Genomic DNA, 13056 nt, shown 5'->3' on the forward strand with positions numbered 1-13056 from the left:
TGTGCACGGAGACACTCGACAACCTCCCAGCTGTAGAAGTCAGCCGTCCACCGTGTCTACCACCCATGTGCCCTCACCGAGGGACCAAGCATGCTGCCTTCCCAAGTGCCCTTTCTGGGCCAGGTGTACCGGGTGACAGCCCCATCCCTTGCTCTCCCCTGCCTTCCCTGGCCCCGTCCCCTGCCCTCCCCTGCACTTGCCACCCCCGGGGGTGGCCATCCCACTGCTGTGCTCCCAACCCAGACAGTACCAGAAAACCAGGCCCCATAGTCGGGCGGTCAGTCAGGACACTCGCATCGTGGGGAGACTGACTTGGGGTTTCAGGCTTCAGCCTCCCGCTGGCCAACAGTCACCGACGAAGGAAGTGGTAAAACTCAGGTTTCTGCACCAACAAGACTAAACAGAGATGCTGGTGGGGCTATGACAGCAGAAAACAACCACCCACTGGCCAGGTGCAAACGGCCAACCATGTCCATATGTGCAAGGCCCATCACTGGAGCCGTGGCTCAGACCCTGGTCTGGGGTGTGCACAAGATACCCTGTCGGCAGATGGACGGCACACATGGGACAGGGAGCACAAATGCCGAGGTGCAAAGATGGTGCAGGTACTCTCTCACCTAGGGGTGCCCAGGCAACACAGACATGGATACAGCCCACGAGGGACACAGGCCAAAGGGACATAGTCCGTGAAGGACACTGGCCAGAGGGACACAGTCCGTGAGGGACACTGGTCAGAGGGACACAGTCTGTGAGGGACACTGGTCAGAGGGACACAGTCCACGAGGGACACAGGCCAGAGGGACACAGCCCACGAGGGACACAGGCCAGAGGGACACAGCCCACGAGGGAGCCCAGGGTTGCCTTAACCCCACTGCCCACCTACATTAGAGGCTGCTTAGGGCAAGGCCTGGGATCCCTGGAGACAGAGGTGAGGGCCCTGCTTGTGCTCCCTCGCGGCTCCAGCCCAGCCCTGGGTGGACACTCGTCGTCCTACCCGTGCCATCCCTTTGTAGGTGGCACGTTGCTTGCCCTGTCTCCTGAGAACTACTGTTGGCATAGGATGGGGACAAAGGGGTGCAGGGAGTTCAGGGCTGGTGAACCGCACACTGCAGAGCAGGCCTCTCGCTTGGATGAGGCACAGGGGATGGCACACAGGAGGGCAGGAGGGCTCAGGGGAGGGCAGGAGGGCATGTGGGAGGTCACCCAACTAGGGTCAGGCCAGGACCTGAGGAGTGTGGGGTTCTCAGCTAGCGTTTGTCATGCTCTCCTGTCCTCTGGGCAGTGGCCATGGATCCATGACCCACCGAATTCAACACCACCTCCCGGGTCTCAGATGAGAAGCCATGCCTGGTGCTGGTCACCCTCCCGGGCACTGGGCTTCATTTCTAATCCAAATGAGCTTTTTCCCTCTAATGTTAAGCCGCTCATCAGAATAACCTCCAGGAGGCCAAGTGAGGAGGGTCATGGGAGGCTCCTCACCAGGGGCAGGTAGGTAATAGCCACAGGCCTGCAGCAGGTGCCTGGGGACGCCATGGGGACACCACAGGGACGTCACGGGGACAGCACGGAGACACCACGGGGACGCCATGGAGATGCCATGGGGACACCATGTGGACACCACAGGGATAGCACAGGGACACCATGCAGATGCCACAGGGATGCCACAGGGACGCAGGGGGGCGGTGGTGCCATGCAGATGCCACGCGTGACTGTCCTCCCAGATCCAAAACACACTTATCTCCTAAAACGACTGGAAGAGCGATGGGCAGGATGTTTGAATCCGATCAGCAGCAACAGCTTCTAGGTCCAAATGAGGTTGCAAAGGGCCCCTACCTGCAGGGGGGTGTGACTGCTCCGGCGGGTCTCTGACAAGCCTGATGACATCAGGGACGTCGATCTGAGGGTCACCTTCTTCCTTTTCGGCCTCATCGGGGCGTCTCAGGGAGGAGCGAATGTTGCTTCCGGTTTTCTTGCACAGAACAGATCTCCAGCAGTCAAACATGAGTCTGCGGTGCAAAAAACAGATTTTCAAGGGAAAATGAGATCACGCTGCCCAAAGACATCATAGTCACTTCTTTGGATAAAGTCCAAATACCTAGATGCAGCCTTTGCAGTGTTTGCTCAGAAACAGAAAGAGACAATTAAACAAAATTCATTTTCCCATGACTTTCTACTCCACCAACCTTCAGTTAAACAAGCAACTTCAAATAAATTAATTTAATTTAATTAATTAAGAAAACAAAAAACAACAAGCAACCTTCTTTTGTGATATTGTCTTGGAATGAAGTTTGCATAAACAAAAATATTATTTACCTCTGCTGCTTAAGAAAAACAAAGGCCTAGATTTTCCCTTGACGTTTTAGGCTCTTGTTTCAAGGATATAAAAATATCTGATTCCCTGGTTTCAAGGTCACAGTCTAATTCACCGAACTGGCAAACTGTCAAAACCATTGCTGATTGCTTCATCAGATTACTTGAAAGCACGTTAAATCCTGGGAGCAAAGAATGTCCTCCTGAGTTCCAGAACAAACATGAAGGTACGATCTCTCCCGAGAAAGTCCGGCAAAAAAACCTTAGGTCAGGTTTGGGGGAAGCAATCCTGGACTTAGCTGTCAGCCTGAAGTCATTCGTGGGGCACGCGTAGCAGGTGGCTCCCCGCGGGCAGGTCTGCACTTCTCTTTGAGCATATTTGGGGTTCCTTATGACCCTTTTGCTGTGGACTCCAAGCCCCGCCCGTGCTGGCAGGCCCGTCTTGGAGAACAGAGATGTAAATGAGCAACTCCCATTGGGAGATCCAGCAGCGATATCTCCTTCTGCTTCATTGTTTCTGTTCGGTGGGATGCAGATGAGTTCAGGCAGTTTGGTCCCGACCTCCAGCCCCATCCCTTGGAGGCCACCAAGGGCTGCCCCCCCTCGCCCCCGACCCCCCCCCACACACACACTGCCCCCCGAAACCCCCCACTGGCCGTGGTCTGGCCCAGCCACTCTTCCCCTTAACTCCCCTGACTGCCTGGCCACCTGACGGCTGTTCCGGGTCACTCGGCCTTTCTGACCCCCAGGGCAGCTTTGAAAGCACCCTCCTGCTGGCCGGCACCTCAAGAGGGGCTGGAGGAGCCTGGGGGTCTCTGCCAGGAGGAAGCAGCCACCCCCAGATGGAGGGTAACTAGCTGGCAGACACAGCCCTGCCTTAGCACAGACCCCGTCTCCTCCCCCTCTTCCAGCAGAAACACGCGGCTCCGCGCCTTCCCCGCCTGACCCCGGACGCCCCCGGACTCACACCTGTCCCTTGGGGGTTATTCACGTTGTTGCTGGTCCCACGTGTTGGTTCCCTGTGCGCGTCCTTCACATCACTTCTTTGGGGAATTGTTTTGGGTCCCTGCGACGCTTTCCTGACCTCTTGGCCCAGCACCAGGATGGTGAACCTTCATGCAGAACCCGAACCCAAAGGATGATGAACCGCCCTCCCCCCCGCAGGCCCTGGGATGGCCACGTGTGCTGCCTGTCCCAGGATCCTGCGCCACCTTTCCAAGACAATCAAATCCTGCTCCAGGAAGGCGCAGACCAGGGCCACAGTCAGACCCAATCTAATGATTTCCGATAGCCTAAGTCTGGTTTTCACACTAAAAAGTAGGAGGCACAATTTCCCTGCTTGAAACAAAACAAAACCCCAAACCCTGTTTTTTTCCTCTTTTCTTCCAAATTCTGCTCAGAGAATTTCAAACAGGAGCAGGCTGATTGTAATCTTAAACCTCCGGTGGAAGGAAAGAAAAGGCGCAGTGTGTGATTCCACCTTTGTTCCCACCGCCCGCCCAGCCCCCCACTCCTCCCCCCTCCCCCACTGCAGAGGTTTGCAAGTGTCACCAGGCACTCGGTCTCCAGTCCTGAGACCCAAGCGAGACACAAGACTACCCAAGGTTTGCTTTTAATTAGCTTGTTCTCAAAAGCATCCTCTCTACCCCCCTAGGCTGAAGAACCCTTGAGGCTATACCTGCTTCCTCCAGCAAGGTTCCAGCCACCCTCCCCTCATGGGGGGGGGTCAGCCTCCAGCACCCCGAGGACAGCTGGTGCCAGGAGCCTGGGGGTGGGCTCCTGCTCCGAAGACTGTAGTTCTTCAGCAGCTCTGGACCGTGGTGCCCACAGGAAGCTCCCAGCAGAGAGGCACAGGGCGGGGTCATCTAGCAGCAGGTTTCCCACAGCTCCTGTAACCCCAAGGACACAGAGCTCAAACCTAGAGGTCAGGCCCGTTCACTTTAAAAATTTCCAGGCTGGGGACACCTGGGGGGCTCAGTCAGTTAAGCATCCAGCTCTTGGTTTCTGCTCAGGTCGTGATCTCAGGGTCCTGGGATTGGCCCCATGGGGCTCCCTGCTTAGTGAAGAGTCTGCTGGAGTTCTCCCTTCCCCTGCCTCTGCCCCTCCCACCCATGCACACATTCTCTCTCTCTCTCTGAAATAGATACTTTTAAAAATTAAAATATTAAGTAAATAAAAATCTCCAGACCAGCACGACCACAGAGCACCAAACCATGTCACTGCCCTCTGGCTGTTCTGTCTTCCACTGGAAAGCAGTGAGGATGCAGAGAGGTGACAGCCAGCATGTCTGGTTCTGTCCCTCTCTGGAATCCAGGTGTCTCCCTGGTAGCACACGCGGTATTGGGGGGCCTGGGTGGCAGGGACATGGCCGAGCACAGTGGAAGATCCAAGCCAACCAGCTTTGCCCGCTCCTCCTACTGCCCAGCCACCTCCCTGAGCACCTGCTCTAGTTGCCTTAGTGCCGAGGGCATCAGGCAACCCTGCCCTCCAGGAGCTTAGAGTCCCAGGACAGCCGGCCTGCGCATGGCAGTTCCAGGCCACAGACACACCAACATCTGGGCTCAGTGTCACTCATAGTTGGGGCTGGGCCACGAGGTCGAGATGTCCTAGCATTTCCCCCTAACCACGGAGTAGTGGACATCCCACTGCGGGCTGAAATTCTGGAAGTTTCACTCAAGGAAGTCAGGAGGAAGCAGGGTTATGTCCCCAACTCAAAGGGGAATGTGCCACAGACAGGTGATGTGAGCCCAGAGCCCACGGACACAGTGCCACAGGGCCCCTTCCAGCGGCCACCCCAGCCGACAGCACCGCCAGACTCCGCCCGGGCCCGCATAGCTTCCTGTAAGCTGGTGCTTGGCCCACAGCTGCCTCTGTGCGTGTTTTGGTGAAAGGCTGACCCCCATGTTCTACTGCCCTGTCCAAGGGATGAGGCCGCCAAACATCCCTGGGGCTGCAGCACCACCGTCACCTGTGCCCGCGTCCCCAGCCCAGCAAGCCTCCCGCCTGCCACCTCATTCTCATGAGCAAACACAAAAGTAGAAATGGAGCAAACGCTTGTAACTACGTCTCCTGGAGACTGGAGCCCCTTAATAATACCACGTCAACTCAGTGGGGTCTCCGTGCTTGCTGAGTTCCAGGCCAGCTTGTTTGCAGGTACACACACCCCGGGGGCCTCAGGCCCAACGGCAGGATTCTCCCCACGTTACAGAAGTTAAACAGCCTGGCTGCGGAGGCCTCTCCTTTGCCGTGACCGTGAGCTCTCCTGGACTTGCCCACACGATTCTTTCCCAGGTAAACGACCCGTTTATAGTTCAAGACGGCAGTGCGAAGCCTGAAGCTCAGAAAGGGAGTCGTCTGCAAGATGCTGGTGCGCGCCAGTGAACAACGCGGGCAGGCAGGTGGGGCGGGGAGTCGGTGCTGGACACAGAGGCGGGTTTCCAGCTGCGCAAAATCCTCCCCGATCCACCAGGGACTGTCAGGTGCACCTTGATCCCCTAGGGTCGACCTCCTTCTAGCTTCCTGTAAGTTCTCCTGCGAGAAAACCCTGCCTCTACCACTCTGAAGAAGTGTTGCCCTGAGCCAGCCCCCGGCTGGGGGCCCTATGTTATAGCAGCTCTCTGCACAACATGTGAGGCAGCTGGGGCAGCCATCACCCCCATTTCACGTAAGGCAAAACTCAGGCCCACAGAGGCACAGGGAGGCCCTGGGCCTGCACCCAGGAGCATGGGCTGTGCCTGGACTGTGATGTCAGGGCCGGGAGGCTCCAGGGCAGCCCACGGGGTGGGGAGCGGGGTCCTGAGGAGTTAAGGGTCCTAAGATAGAGAGGACTCACCACAGCGAGAGCACTCTCCTCACCACCCACTCATCCCCCGGGCTGAGCAGAGGGCATGGTTTCCTGGGGTTGGGGCAGCGCTCTGGACAGCCTGGCCTGTGACCTCGGTCGGGCTGTCACCCATGGATTTGCACAGAACGCCCTCCAGTGCAACTGCTCCTTCTCCAGGGCCCACATCCCCTCACCCACCTACCAAGTGGGGTCCCCTGCTTGCCTTTGGGGGCCAGACACTCAGCGGCTGGCAGCCCCCGGGGACCAGCAGCCCCCGGAGACACACTGCTCTTTTTGTGGTGACCTTGTGGCTCCCAGCAGCCACATGTCCTGTGGCCTCCCACAGCATCCCCTGCACATCCTGCTGGGCTGTGCTGGTCACCTTAACCCCTTCCTGGTCAGCGCTTGTGTGCAGCCTGCTACAGCCAACACAGGCTTCCGCACCTGCACCCACGTTTCCACACTGTGCTCGCTCAGGAAAAAAGCCTGCTCCTCCCGAGCTCCCTGTTATTTCATGTCCAGAACTGCTCAGAAGGAACCAAGGGAACGAGGAGCAAGGTGCTGTAGAACAGCCTTGAAGTTAGATGAGAAAGCTGCTCTTAGTTTTAAACTGTGGGGTCTCTCTCCAGTAGCCCTTTGGAAAGGCAAGGGGGCTAGGCTGTGGGCCTCCTGCCTTTCCTGCTGCCCAGGGACCAAGGACATAGGATGCAGTAGGGGCCTCCTCCTGCTGCCCCCACACCGCCCTGCCCCTCACCTGTCCCAACACCTGTCCTCACACCTGATGGACCAGCTTGGGATGTGGCTCTTTGGGGTGCAGGGAAGCTGTGGGTGACATCTGTTGCTTGAGATGGCCCCATGGCAATGGGGAGCTCTGCGCCCTCCAGCCAGTGACTGCAGGGCTGCACCCCCATCTGAAACCACCCACCTCCAGAAGCTCCCCCTGCCCACTTCTGGCCCCCAGCCCTGCACACCTGCCCCACTTGGACAGTCTGCCCATGTCCCTACACTGCAGGTGCCTTGCTGCCACTCTGGCAAGCAAGCACCCGGGGGGAAGGGTAGCAGAGGGGGAGGGGAGGAGGAGTGCAGGGGAGGAGGGCCCCAGCTAGGTGGGGAAAAGTGGGGGCAAGGACGGGGTGGAGGGGGAGTGGGAGGAGAGTGGAGGGAGGAGAGGCATTTGGGCAGAGGGACATCAGGCCAGGGGGAGGAGGAGGGGAGAAACAGGTAAACGTCTGGGGCAGGGGCCAGACCAGGAGGCAGGGGAGGATGGGGGAGGTGGGGGCAGATGCCCCAGCCTGCTCTCAGCACCCCCACAGGTCAGGTGGGCAGGGTCGTGCCAGTCTGCCTGCGATTGCCCGGCGGGGACCCATATCAGGCACCCAAAGGGGACAGGGGCAGGACATGGGGTTCTGGTCTGAGGTGCCCCCACCCCTGGCCTGACTCCAATTCCTGGCTCATCTGTAAGATGAGGGTCCCACCCTGCCTGGGAGAGTCCTGCTCAAAGCCCCTGGAGGAACTTGTACCTCTGCTTGGCAGCCCCCACCCACGTGAGGCTTCCCCAACTCCCCAGGCGCTTCTCGGGAGAAGGAGCCGTGGCTGCAGGGGTGCTTGCACTCACCCACCCAGGGCATCAGGGTGACCATAAGGCCTGTGCTGGGGCCTCAGCCGTGTGTGCTGTGGGCCGGGTGCCTGGCAGCACTGTGCTTCCGGGACCGCAGCGCCTGTGCGGGGCAGGGTATCAGGGCCTGGTCCACAAGCAGAACCAGGGCTCTGGACTTGTTGGCGGCACCAGCTGTCGTCAGGGCCAAGGGCCCGGGGTGGGCAGGAGCTCAGGGCCCCCGCCGAACTCATGCCGGCACAGGGCATCTGGGCATCTACCATGCTGAGGTGGCTCATGAAGACGGCAGCATCCTAAGTGTCCACCGGTGCAGCAGCTCCAGTGCAGCGGAGGCCGCCCATTGTCCACATGAAGCGGGCAGCGGGAGACAAATGTAAACCTGCAAATTGCAGGACAAGCCGTCCCTGAGACCCACTGGCCCACGGGGACACAGACCTGCAGGCTGGGTGCCCCGCTCGTCCCCCAACCCAGGACCATCCTCCCCCAGCCGTGGCCCTGGAGCGTCGCAAGCTCCCCGACGGCTGGGCTGCACCCTAGGGCAGCTCCGCGGGATGCCCAGGCTCCTCTGGCCAGGGGTGTGGAGTCGGCGGGTGCCCCGCTCTCCCGGCAGGCCCTGGGGCACACGCTGAGCCGGCCGTGGACTGGGTCCCTGAGTCAGTGGACAGAGGGTCACCGGCGGCAGGCTGGCTCAGGGAGGAGGGGTTGCTGCGGGGGAATCAGACATCAGACGGAGGGGCTGGTCACCAGCAGTGCCCCAGGAGCCTCTGGGACCGGGAAACCCAGGCTTCCCCTTCTCCCGGGGTCACGGTGCAGCCACGGCACACTGTTTTGTGATGACCAAGGCCATGTTCCCCACGACTGCATGGGAGACCCTCAGTGGGGGAGTCTCAGGCAGGCTGCTGTCGACACCAGCTAACGGAGCAGTGCAAGTCCAGAGGGCGGCAGCCGCGGGGCCGGGGCCGGGAGGAGCGCTCTGCAGGATGTGCAAACAGACCGCACCGCTGGCGCAGAGAGTGAGGGGAAATGCTGCTGACCTGTGCGGTGACCCCGGGCACGATCAGCGCAGGCTGCAGGCTCGGATCCCACAGCCAGTGGGCGGGGGCTCCAATGGGGGTGCACTCCCGCCTAGGATCCAGAGCAGTCATCTGTCACCCACACCAGGCAAGCCGCCCCTGGGGAACCGGCCAACCCAGAACACCTTTCCTTCTCCGTGAAAGCATCCTGCTTTGATGCGCGGTCCCCAACACAGAGAAAATACAGACACAAAACCCCAAGATTTCTGTGCTATTCAAAAAACCTTAGGGCTGATTCTCAAGTTGAGGTAATTCAAGAGGAAATGAATTCCCCCAGTACAAAAGCCAGCCCAGATCATGTCAGGTCCCAGCGCTCCCTGCTGGTGTCTCTCTCATTAGACGAGGCCTTCCCGCCTCTCTGTGGCCTTCAGGACTGTCGAAGCCTCCATTGAGGCACCAGGAAATTGCCTGCCCCCCAGTGCTCTGGAAGGTGCACGGCAGAGTGGAGCAGAGCAGACATACAAAGGGTAGTTTGCAGGCTGCGTCACTGAGTCCCGGGGAGGGCTCATCTGAGACGGGAGATTGCTGGAGTGAGAGCACGTTCTCCACCTACAGCCAAGCTTGTGCTACCAGCAGCCACCTGGGGATATGGAGCCCTGCAGCCCTGCAGCCCTGCAGCCCTGGAGGCCTGGAGGCCTGGAGGCCTGAGCCCTGGGGCCATGGCTTCCCAGCTCTGAGCTCACTAAGCAGGTTTCTCCCCACTGTGCCCATTTCAGTGTCCCCACCCTCCCACACTTGGCACAGGGTTGGGAGGGGACAAGCAAGGATGTGCCCGCAGTTGGGAGGCCTTCTGGCTGTCCTTCCGGGGCTGCCTGGGGCTTCAGAGAGGTGACCTCGCAGTGGGCAGCAGGGGCATCCTTGTCTCACTCTCGGCCTCCGAGTCAGCAGGGTACCCACCTGGACCCTCAGTACCTCACATCTATCCCTCGCTTGGGCTGCCCGAACTCAGGCACCCTCAGGTGTCATTCTTCAGCACCGCCAGCTTCTGTCCTAACAGTAGCCTGTCACACGTCCGCTTTTGGATGCCAGTGGCCAGGGCCGGTCGCCCAAGTGTAGCCCCAGCAGCCACCACAGCCCAGGAGGCCCAGCTCAGCCGGGTGGGTGGGGATCGTCCGGCAGCTGCAGGGTCACCGAGCCCCATGATCACAGGCACCACAGCAGAGCAACCTCCCCCACCTGACCCTTGGGAAGTGGGGTGCAGGGGTGTCCCCAGGCCTTCCCAGGGGAGTGAGACACAAGAGCCTGGTTTGGGTGGGCTAAGAGTGGGAGCACAGAGACCCCTTCTGGAGGGTTTGTCAGGGGTTGCTGAGGGACACACCCCAGCTGAAGGACAGGGATGCACCTGTGCCCTCCAGCTGACCATGGAAGGGCTGCCCCCGCCTGCCGGCCAGCTCCGCTCCCTTGGAGGACGCAGGGGCCCCAGGGGTGTGTCAGACCTGGGTGCCAGCCCTCCGTGTCATGGTGTCTGGCGTGAGGTGTCCCGGCGGCATGACCCTGTGCTTCCCTTCCTCCCTCGGGCTCTGTGTACAATGAGCTGCACGTGGGCTGGGCCCTGGGCCATGTGCTTTGCTCCAGGGGAGCCCAGCTTCGTGGGTGCACATGGGTGAGCCCAGGTGTTGCTGCAGGCAGGGATGTGCCCCTAAGCACCCTCGCCTCTCTGCTGCTCGCCTTGCACACACAGCCTCTGCTCGCCCCCCCCTCAAGCTGATGAATCTCCCAGTGGGACCCCCGAAACAGGGTCTCATGGGTTGACATGTTGAGGTCCTAACTCCCAGGACCTCAGAATGTGACCTTATTTGGACATAGGGTCTTTACTGAGGCGATCAAGCTAAAATAACAAACCCTCACTCCCAAGGGGACTGATGTCCTCATCTTTACAAGGGACGTTTGGACACAGACACATTCACAGGGAGGCCCCACATGAAGACGAAGCATAGACTCAAGTGAAGGATGCCACGGACTCCCCGGGCCACCAGACACAGGATGGAGCCGAACAGCCCCCCTGGACTCCTGCTGCTCCATGCTGGCGCCCGAGAGTGCGCACGGCAGGCAGGTGGGAGACCTGCCTCATGTTGCCATTCCATTGAGTACTTCTAGCACTGCTTGACATCCAGGTTTCTGTGCCGCTTGGTTATCTTTCCATGCCATCCTGTCCAGGTGGTCCTGACGCCCTCATCATTGTGTGGCCCGGGGTGGCACAGTCTCTGTGTGACTCACCGGATGTTGCCAGTCAGCACATGGGCCTTTGCTTGCCCTCCTGGGACACAGATGTTTTTTGCTCCACTAGTTGATAAAGATCGAGGAACTGTAATTGTTCACAAAGCATAGCCTAAGCTAATTAAAACATATTTTGATATTTAACTCTTATTTTGAGATTAAAAAAATTTTTTTTTCATTATTATTATATTTTTTAAGATTTTATTTATTTATTTATTTATAGAGATACAAAGAGAGAGAGAGAGAGAGGCAGAGACACAGGCAGAGGGAGAAGCAGGCTCCATGCACCGGGAGCCCGATGTGGGACTCGATCCCGGGACTCCAGGATCACGCCCTGGGCTGAAGGCAGCGCTAAACCGCTGAGCCACCTGGGCTGCCCTTTTTTTATTTTTCATTTTTTTAAAGATTTTATATATTTTGAGACTTTATTTGTAGGTCTTCAAAAAAATTTTTTTTAAAGATTTTATTTGTTTATTCATGAGAGACAGAGACAGAGGGGCAGAGACACAGGCAGAGGGAGAAGCAGGCTCCCTGCAAAGAGCCCGATGTGGGACTGATCCCCAGGTCTCCAGGATCACACCCTGGGCTGAAGGTGGCTCTAAACCACTGAGCCACCCAAGCATCCTGGTCTTCAAAAATTCTAAGAATGTTAAAACTACCTGAGATTCCCAAGAGGACGTGTTTGTTCTTAATTATCTTCAAATCGTTTCCCTATCTTTGAATCTTGTAAAAACCAAATAAATAAGAGCATTGGTGTGAATTTTTCCAAATTATGATTTTGTGTGACTAGTATTAAAGGCTAATACATATTCTTACTAAGCAATAATCAAGGAATCCATATTTCCTATTAAAGTTTTAAAAAAGATTTCATTTATTTATTCATGAGAGAACCAGAGAAAGAGGCAGAGACAGAGGGAGAAGCAGATCCCCCACTGAGCAGGGAGCCTGATGGGAGACCCTATCCCAGGACCCCGGAATCACACCCTGAGCCGAAGGCAGATGCTCAACCACTGAGCCACCCAGGTGTCCCTCTTATTAAAGTCTTACAAAGAAATTAGGATGGCACCTGTCCATGGCCGCTAGGTTGTCAGACATGGCTCCCAGCGGGCAGAGATTTCCAGTGTCTCGCTGGTGGATCAACAGAACAAACAAAAATCCCTCATGTGAGAGTAAGCGATATGTCACCTCCAACAACGTGCTGTGGGGAGTGTAGTGTCGATTTCTCTAGAAGTTGAATGATTTTGTCAAGATCGGCTGGCATTAGCCATGACATCTGTCTACTAATTGGACTGATGTCTTCAGTGTACAAGAAATTCTTCGTCTGATTGATAGTTGGCAGGTTCGCAGATCTCTGCCAGGCCTCCGTCCAGCTGGGTTAGGGCAAGTGAGTGCATCTCCATGAGGAGTTAGACATTTATGATTTCATTCAATGTTCCGGGATTATTCCAAGTCCTGGAGTCCTGAAACTGTGCAAAGGTGAGCATTGTCCCTTGGGGAATATATTTAAAAATTTTAGTGGTATCCTCTTAATGCAGGAAATTTGTAAATAATATGTTCTCAAGGCTTTTCCATGAAAAAGGGAGCACATGGGTTGTGGGTTATGTTATGACCAAGTAAACGGTGGTGTGCTCCTGGGAACATGGGGGAGGGGTGCTGTGTGCCTGTGAGCCTCTGCCAATGGGCACTCACTGGACGTCAGACGAGGTGAGAGAGATACCCACCCCCGCCACCAGGCTCCCCCGAGCCGGGTGTAGACACTGGACAGCTAACGACAGACACGAGGCCCTGGGACCCTGGAGTCACCAGGGGCACCTACGTTCCGTTGGTGATTCAGTCTCATGCTGGCCACTGGTGGTTGGCTGGTGACAGTGACAGCTACCCACTCTGCACATTCCTCAGCACTGTGTGCACAAGGGCCGGGGACGAGCCCCAAAGTTAGAACTGCACGTGCTGGAGACCTAGGCCTGACCTGGTCCCTCCCAGAGGTTTGGGGGGCCTGTGAGGTGATGGCATCAGAG

Source organism: Vulpes lagopus, chromosome 16 (assembly GCF_018345385.1).
Source record: "Vulpes lagopus strain Blue_001 chromosome 16, ASM1834538v1, whole genome shotgun sequence".
NCBI lineage: Eukaryota > Metazoa > Chordata > Mammalia > Carnivora > Canidae > Vulpes > Vulpes lagopus.